Here is a 9,706-nt window from a genome sequence, read left to right on the forward strand (position 1 = left end):
AAATGCCAAGACAAAGGCGATATTCAGTTTACAAAACAAAGTAGTTACCGGGAACCCGTTACGCTGATTTGCAACGAGAAATAAATAGGAATGTTTTAATACATCTGCAACAGCGCAACTTCATTTATTGCCGTCTTTAGGGTTCGTAAGCGATCTTATACTCAAGAATACAAACACATATCGCTGTTGCAGGCACCTGTTAGATTTTAAAAGGAACGCAAATCGTCAACACACCAGCCGTCACAAAAAATTTGTGCTCACTGTGAGGTCCCAGAAGCCTTGTCACTTTGCGAAAACCTAGCTAAACATGAGATGTTGATTGTACTGCGTGCGTTGACAATTAAATTCGCAAGTTCACTTGCGACGAAAGTCGCAAATAAGTGATCCGAAACCGTTATTCATGAAACCTTCCTTCAGAGTCGCTAAAATTTCATTTAAAAGACCCGTTAGAGCGGTTACATTTATATCTCTGCGCTGATCAAAATTCAGTAATTTTATGTTGCCTTTTGAACACACAAAAAATATCGTAAGCTCTTAGAATGGATTTCGGGGCAGTTAAGTAGTGTTACCATTTCAGAGCATCCCACGAATGCAAGAATGCGTCATGCTACCAGTGAAAGCGATTGAGATTGCCGTTGTAAACTGAATTTCAGAGATCGAGGCTTCCTGATTTGTTTCTATTTATGCTTTTATTGAAGGCTCAAAGCCATAGTCTGGAAAGATCGAGCTTGCTACGAGTCACAGCGTACAAGTTCATTGTCACAATTACGGCCATTCTGAGATTCCCGATGAGTCGTCGCGTTTTTTTGCGTAATAATGAAAACTGACTGCCGCTTCCATGCTATACATTGAACGTTGAGTAACCGAACTACAGCATACCACTCTTGTTTGCACCTGCCGTGCGCACATACGGCGAGAAAAAGGCACGAAGCGCGCCCACAGTGTGCATTCTTACGGGCCTCTCAGGGGAGCATCCACACTAGCAGCGCGACGCTGTCGCCACCTACATGTCGAGCTCGCGGCGAATAGCAGGCCGAACGATTTCACTTTACTTTATCTAAACAGAGGATGCGTTCTACGTACCACTACGATTGGGGGTAACTCCTCCTCTTGCCTGCAAATTCTGCATAAACCTTGGCATAACCAACACAAGGCAAGTGAGTGAAGCATCCATGAACTGCGACGGCTGACTGCAGCAATTCCACTTTCCAAAAAAATTGCTGAAGTCGGTTTTGTGACTAATGTATCAAACGGCAGTGGTGTCTTAGTCAAGTTTACCCCTAGACCGGCCAGGCTGACTTCAGTGTATATCGGTGACTTTTAAGCTCTTGCTGCGCCGCTTTTTCTCGCGATGGTCGTTGGTCTCCCGGCCTCAATCACTTGCAGTGCCAACACCCGCAGGTTTCCCGCATGACTGTCACTTTCGTCGCCCTCTTCCGCATTCACTGTATCCTGTTCGACGAGCCGGCCGAAGCCGAGCTAACAATTCCGTCTTTAGGCAGTGTCTTGTCAGGACGAATTATGCGTTGCTTCCCCACTGTCAGCCCTAAAACAAGGGGTCGTGGACGTACGTGGATGCCATGTCGGGGTGTTTTCAACCGCATCAAAATTAGTGTGTCTGCTCCTTCCGGGCCTGTATACCCTTTAACAACAGTTGGCGCAATCATGCCACCAATTCGTCACCGTGCTATTCTGATTATCGGATCCGAGCCAGCTCAGGTGCTATCATTCCTGTGGTAATCGTGATTGTGTTTGTGAATGCTAACTTCGATTTTTTGAGAATCCTTTTCCTAGTCATGTTATTGTAGCTTGCGTGCACTACTCGGTCACGCATGGTATCCATCATCCCGTCAGCAGCGACGCTCCATTCCGTTAGTCGCCGAACTGCAGCCACAAATTCATAGACTCCTTCTACATTTTCTATTCCACTATAAAAAGAATACCTCCGCACCGTGACCGACTACTTAGTAGAGTAGTGCCATGGCCGCTGGATGAAAGCGCCCCTATTTACGGCCCTGCTGCATGACCCCGAAGCGGCGTGAGTGCGCCAAGAGCCCATCACTGCCACCGCAGCGCAGCCGTTCGTGGTCTGGACGTTGCGTTCGCGGCACGCAGGACGCCGGCAATCGGGCCAAGTGTTTCGAAGTGTGTATTTAGTAACGGGGTTCCACGCTCTAAATAGCGCATTTACCAGTACTAGTTTTATTGATGCTAAAAGGCAAAGGCGATTTGGCGCATTCGAGCTTCTTTTGTTCAAGATGGAAGTTAAATTCTGTTCGCACCAGCAGCATTCCGCGTCAACAGTGTGCCCTCCGTCTCGCATTGTTTGGCTGTGTTCTACATTGTCCGACCTGCTCTTAGTCACCGCACTCTGGTAAACATTCTTGTTTTGTATACAAGCTTCAACTGCAGAGTGATATAAAATTCGGGACAAACAGAAATAACGTTTTTGCGACGGCGCATACATAAGTGTGCCAACCCTTCTCAGGGCTTAAGACATTGCCAACTTTTGTGTACGTTTTTTCTTCGTGCAATAAATAAAACACCACAACTCGTATTTCTTTTGCGGCATATAAGACTTGGCTACGCGTTCTTTAGTGATGTAGTAATACGGCTATTAAAGTTATATAGAGTTGAAGGAAAAGTTATTGCAATTTCGACTGTATATCAAAGCCTCAACACCTCCCCACGGAAGTAGTTCTTGCGCAACTTGACATGCTGATCCAAGGTGGCAGTGACATTCCCGGGCATGTTGCCCAGCGAAGGCCACAATACATAAAATAAAGCACTTCGGAAAGATCCTTGGTGTCGTCGGCGTAATCCACATCGCAGGTCAAAGCGGAAGACTACATGAAGTGCGGCAGCAGTGCCGAGAGATTTCACAATCTTCCGCGATCCTTCTAATCTCTGGTGGCTTCGTCACTTTCCTAACGAATGTGCACGTCCGCAAGTTAAATGGAAAGTAGAGGCGTCAACTGTATTGGGGAAGCCGGGCACGTGCCTCGAGGGTGCGACACCACCACAGGGGAAGTACGTATGTATCTGCCTTCAGCAATTGCTACCCATTGAAAGTCCCCCTTCCCAAAACTGATAACTTCGTTATTGCCACACGAACAAAAGTTACATCCTCTCTCTCACAACGTTCTCTAGCGTTATTGAGGGAAAAAAGTACGTGGAACGACTCTGCTAGAAATTCGCTGCAGGGAAACGTCTTCCCATTCTTAGCTACAATGACATGATCAATCAATTTTCTGTTTAGCGTGGCTTTCAAGGTGCCCACAATAAAAGGGTGCTAAAGTTGTAACAGCGAGGACAGTGTAATAGTGCACCTGTGCGTCTTTAAAAGGAGTAGCAATGTGGGAATCCTAGAAATGATCTTTATGCATAAGCATTCATTACTGATATCGCCTCCTTTTTCCTGAATTAAAACACCAAAGTGGATATGCAATGCCGTGACAAAGCGCATCGAACCGAAGCTCCGAGGCCGAAAGCTGATTGGCCAAAACCTCATTTGAAAGAAGGTCGCTAGTTTCTTCTCCGGCTCGGACAGTTCACCCGTTCTTTCAAAACCAATTGTGAAGCAATCAGTACTGAGTTTAGTAAAAACTTCTGCGCTGCTCTGCAGTACAGTCAACTTAGATTTGTTTTATTGTAGGGTATTAAAGTGCAGACGCAACGCAGGCGATGAGGCGCGCTGTAGTGGAGGGCTCCGGATTAATTTTGAGCTCCTGGGGATCTTTAACCTGCGCCGAAATCTCGTACACACGGGCGTTTTTGCTTTTCGCCTCCATAAGAAAAGCGGCCGCCGCGGCCGGGAATCGAACCGGCGAACTCGTGCTCAGCAGCGCAACGCCTTAGCCACTGAGCCACCAAGGCGGATCAGTGAACTTAGAACAACAAGTGTTAAGTGCAATAGATGTTCAGGTTTAATCTTGGGCGAGCAGATGTGATGGCAAGGTAGATAAAAAATGTAATCAAATGGCAAGTTTCGGTTTACTAGCTCGGGCAAATCTTTATAATTATGTCCCAAGACACAAGAGGAAAAAACGAAGTTGTGTAGAAGTTCTAAAAACAGCCAAACAATTCGTAAACACTCGAACACATCTTTACTATTCCACATTTTTTTTCTTTTTTTTGATATTTTAAACAAACTATCTACATCAAGACTATCGTAATTATGAAATCTTTTAACTGCACGAACTACGCATTCTTTGCGCAGAGAAAAGGATTTCACTTGCATAACAGAGAGATATTGCTTAGATACCCGACAAAGAAACCTAAAAAAATTAAAAACGCACCTGGGAATTTTCCTACGCTACGAAAATACTTCGAATTGAAGCGCAAATTTTCACAGAGCAAAAACAGCGCAGAGCTTTAGAGCTCGCTAATGTGTTCACACAGCGTTTCTGCTCCAGGAGCCTGGGCATTATTTTCAGAGATAAATGCATGTGGGCTGAAATCGGAGATAAAATAAGGGAGGGAATGTCCCTATAGCGCTCGATCTTATCGCAATGTTTAAAATATACAGTCTACAATCTTAAGTATTCAGTAGCGTATGTAAAGGCAGTGTCGCGCCTGCGAAAAGAGAACAACCCTAATGTCTGTGCGGGCAAGACCTGAGCCAATAAGAATAGTTTCAAAGACGCGCACAGCAAATTGTCTGTTTTTTGAAATTATTATTCAACGACCATCTCCCGTGTCCCTGTTTTATAAGGGACACATTCTGCCCACAAGCATGTTTTGGGAAAAAATGACCCTATAATCAAGGCTTTAATCCGTCACCGACTAATAATTTTCGCTCAAGAGTTTGTTGACAACGCATTAATCGAGAAAACGTGACATTTTCAAAATTCAAACGCTTCTTCAGCTGCTACTAAACAACTGTCGCCGGTAAATGGACAACGCAGCTTACGTGTTGTACATTGGAGACGTTTCCAGGCAGTAAATGTAACGGGTAGACCTATGTTTTTATTCAATGTTATCTTTTGTTAACAATTTTGAATATAGCACATATTTTTATACTTTGATTGAAAATCTGCTTCCTATGTCTCAATGAATAATTACTTTAACTTCTGACCGGGCGGATGAATCGAGCGACAGAATGACACACAGACAGACATACATACGCTCAGAAATTATTTTTCTTTGAGTAGCCAAGGAAAGAATAGAGGGTCTTTAAAACAAGTGCGCTGACTGTACGTTTCAGTCGGGGAAAGGCTCGCCCAGGTGGATAAAGTGCTCTGTCCCGAAACCCGTCCACGAACGCTAGCGCCGCGAGGGCGACTAGTGGCGGGAAACGTAAGCACCGCCACTGAGGCCCTCGTCTGTCAAAATTTGGGCGACGCGACAGGCCGCACCTTGGGTGCACTCCCATGCTGCTGCAGTGGTAGGGCTCACTTATTTGCTAAAAAATTCACTCTGAAACCCGTTGGCCTCTTGGGAGAGATAGAGTATCTAACAATATATTACGCAAGCTTGATGACAACACCATTTCAACACTCACAGACTTCTACAACAAACACTGGAAAGAAGGCATACTACCCCCGTCATGGACACAAGCGAACATCACATTCATCCCCATGCACAAAAAATCTTTGAGCTTAGATTGGCTCAGGCCGATTTCTCTCATCTCCTGCATCGGAAAGGTGCTAGAACATATCACACATGCAGGACTTACAAAAACAAAAACCAAACCAACACCCTTCGTTACACCATGTTCCGTTTTCGGGCTGTACTCTTGACAAATGTCTTTCATCTCCAACTTAACCACGACATGCATTCCTCCAAGAGTCTGACACAGCAGCGGTTTTAGCACTAGATTTCACGAAAGCCTTTAACCGGGTCTAAGGTCAGTCAATCTTCAATGGCCTTTCCTCTATCTCCCCTGGCTTACGGACGTACAATTAGGTTAAAACTTTCCTTTCCTCGCGGACCACCACCCTCCGACTAGGCACCTCACAATCAGACGAGTTTCGCCTACCCCTAGCCAGGCGCTCCGCAGGGAGCCATGCTATCCCCTTTCCTTTTCAATATAGCCCTCCTTCATATTCGAAAGGCTCTAGATTGCATTCCCAACCTACTGTTGAGCCCCTACACAGACGACATCATACTTTGGACAAGCCGAGGTAGTTACGCAGAAGTAGTGGAGACTCTTCAAGCAGCAGCGTCAGCCTCGGTTGATGGGGCCACTATAACTGGCCTCCAATGCTCCCCATCTAAATCAGAACTACTACTTATCAATCCTAAGCGCCAAACCGTACAACTGCCAAACAGCAAATCTACATACATTCAAAGTCTGTGCCAGCCGTCCCACAAATCAAAATCTTCGTCCTAGTCATAAACCGGAATCGTTCAAAGACACAGTACATCAGGCGCCTTTGGTCAAATGTTTCCCAAACCATCGGACTCCTTCGCCGCATCGCTTCCAAGAAACATAGGCTTAAGGAAACAGATTGGCCGCGCCTCTTTCAAGCATTCGGTGTTAGCCGAATCACTTATGCTCTCCCGTACCTTCTCCACTCTAATTAAGAACTGCAAAAATGAATTGTGTTATCCGCCCAAGATACAAAGCTGCTCGACAACAATAACCCGGCACCTCCACTGCCAGACGGGGAGGAACAGGGGTGTATAACGCGACCCAAGAGTTGATAGAGGCGCACCGAATGAGGCAACCTAGCCGCCTAGCCAAACCTTCCGTGGCAAACACCTCCTTCAATGCCTACAGCTCAATGCGCCTATTGTTACAGACCCAAAACTCCTCATACGTAATGAAACCCACGCCTGCCTTAACGTACGTCGCCTACCACGTAATTTGCTCCGTCATATACACCAGCGCAACAGAGAGCAACGAGCCAAAGCCTTAGCAGAACACTATCCCCTACGGCCCGCCACCGTGTACGTAGGTGCCGCCGAGTACCGGTACAAGAACTCTTTCGCATTGGCGATCATTATTGTCCCCCACACCGTCCACAATACATTCACTCACCATTCGTACCTCGGAACTTGCGACGGCGGAAGAGTCGGCAATCACACTAGCCCTGTCGCACCGGCCAACCCCTGAATTCGTATTGTCCGATTCAAAAACGGCCATTCGAAATTTTGCTGCGGGGCCCATCCTACCTGAGGCCCTAAAACGTGTTATGCAAAATCCACCCACCACCCAAGTAGAATTGTTCTGGACTGCTACCCACACTGCGCTTGGAGGCAATGAGGTGGCTCATGCAACGGCTTGAGCGCTCACCTACCGGGCATACCCAAGCCCCATTGCTTGCCACGGAGCCAGGTCAGGTCGCGAGAGCCTCTTGTGCTCTTGCGACACCACCACGTATTACCACCTCTCTCGCCTCCAAATACTCCCCTCCACTACCATCCTTCCCTCAGCTACACTCAGGAACGGCTCTGGAGACTCCTACAATCAGAATTTTTACCTAGCAGATCTCTCCTTCACCGTATTCACCCCTCCCTATTCTCCTCACCGCGTTGCGAAGGCCAGCCTACACCACCACTTGTGGGCTTGTCCCTAGGACCCCTTACCCCCAATCACCACTCTGGAGCTATGAAGGACAGCTCTGGGCTGCTCTGACCTGACGACGCAACGATCCCTGACATACCAAGCAGCCAAGGTCGCTGAGCCGCTGCGGCTGCTGGCTTCGCGCCCAACCTAACAGGACCCGATTTGAATAGAATGTTTATCTCTCTCCTCTCGCTAAAAACTTCTGCTCAGCTGTGCCTTCCAAGCACTTGGGGATAATAACCTCCGCAGAAAGCACAGGCGGGGTTTCCATACCTGTGTCAGACAATTTGCTATCCGTTTATCCTCCACCACACCATAAGCCATTAAGAACAGCTCTAGCCTTTCATATACTCTTCCCAACACTAGATTGCCTTACTGGTGAATGGTTCGCACTATAGCGTACCCACCATCTCTGCCTTTGCTCTTCAGCTCGGTGGCTTGTATTCAACAACGAGGGATGTCGGCCGCGTTTTTTATACTCTTCACTAAGCCGCTTCAGTACTATTGCCTCTATTGACCACTACGGCATCAAAAAGATTAGGGTTCAATAAACTACTACTCGAACTGCATTTTCTTCAACGACAGGACGGGTCGCCCAACACTCTCCGAGTTCCCCGGTTTTCTGTCCGCGTTCCCAACTTCGCGCCATTACTATCGCCATTTCTCGCGCTACATCACTGTGCGAAAAACAAGTGAAAAGAAATAAGATTGGGAAATATGTAAACTGCCCTAGTATAGACAGCGCAAGTGTACCCACAAATAGGTTTTCCTCTGGCATGTTTGTTTCTATATTTGGCATGATATGTTTATGTAGTCTCTCATTGGGGAAGTGGTATTTCAAATACATCAAAACACTTTTGTGTGTCTATTACGCCATATTTCATTACATTATTGGTTTTATTGCGCAGTACAGAACAATGTTCATGTACTTCTACATTGGACACATGGGAATTCAGCTTGTAATTGAGGTAAGTAATGCATTTGATTCACTTAAAACGTTGCAATGCTGCTCAGGGCCTCTGTGTGTTGCTGGGTGTCATTTGACAGTACGTTTGACAGAAAAATAATGGCTACTCGTTTCATACACTTAGAGTATGTTGCCACCTTTCTAGAAATATTTTTAGATTGTGATCCTAAGCTGATTCATTTGTGTTTGCCTTAACAAGGGCTGTATAAAAAGACTCCTCAAGTACGCTATAGAATTATAATGAAAATAATAACAATTTATTCTCTGAAACTACCCAAAATATGCTCACTACACCAACCGTCATAAGTACCGATTATGTGATACAAAGCAAAAATGTCGCGGCAGCAATATAGCAATACAAACAGGCCGCGCAATGAACTAGAATCTTTGCTCTGTGGTCAATATTAAGTATGGTAGAGCGAAAAACCAAAAATGGCAATATTTCAGGCGGTTGCATTCGTGTCGAAATATTATAGCATCAAAAGTTATTCACGGTTTTCAACTATCCTAGTTCATTGCACAGAGTTATGTTTCATTAGGAAGCATGGAAAGTTTCATCTGCAAGCAATGGTTCATTCAGATGTTATGATTTCCTGCGCAACAAAAAAGAACTGAAAATGAAGTTTTGTGAAAAACAAGAAATAATTCTTGCAAACAAGTTTAATACATGATGTGAATATCGTGGGAGGCTAAAAGCCACCAGGCTCATAGCTGGGCCCTTGCTTAACTGTCAAGAATTCACCGTGAGATCGTTTAGCAGCTCGTCGTTTTTGTTTGTTTTTTTTTGAGGGAAGGATGGTCTTTTTTCGTCCACCGTTGACTGATGCTTGGCATTCTTCAAGCGTCTTCGGTGCCTGCTGTGGCATCCTACTGTTGTGTAGTAGCCAGGATGGACACCAGCCTGCCTCAAGATGTCCATCATGCCGCTATTTCCATTGTTTAAGTGACATATACAATCGTATAGTCCAAACAAAAAGTACGCAGACCTACATAGACATCTTTAGGGAGATGCTGTCACAGCATCCCATTGAAGCATTCATTTGCGTTGCTCAGGGTTATCAACCTCTAAAATACTTCACCACAAACTAATCCAAATGTATCTTTCGAATTTGAGCTCAAGCATAACTTTGTTTTAATAATTGAAATGTAGGTTTAATTTTTTCAAAATGGCAGTTTCGCTTCACAAAATGTCAGTGTCGGTTTCAAACAGGTCTACCGGTAGTTGC

Source organism: Haemaphysalis longicornis, unplaced genomic scaffold, assembly GCF_048455015.1.
Source record: "Haemaphysalis longicornis isolate Haplotype H1 unplaced genomic scaffold, Haemaphysalis longicornis Haplotype H1 scaffold_8, whole genome shotgun sequence".
In the NCBI taxonomy this organism is placed as follows: domain Eukaryota; kingdom Metazoa; phylum Arthropoda; class Arachnida; order Ixodida; family Ixodidae; genus Haemaphysalis; species Haemaphysalis longicornis.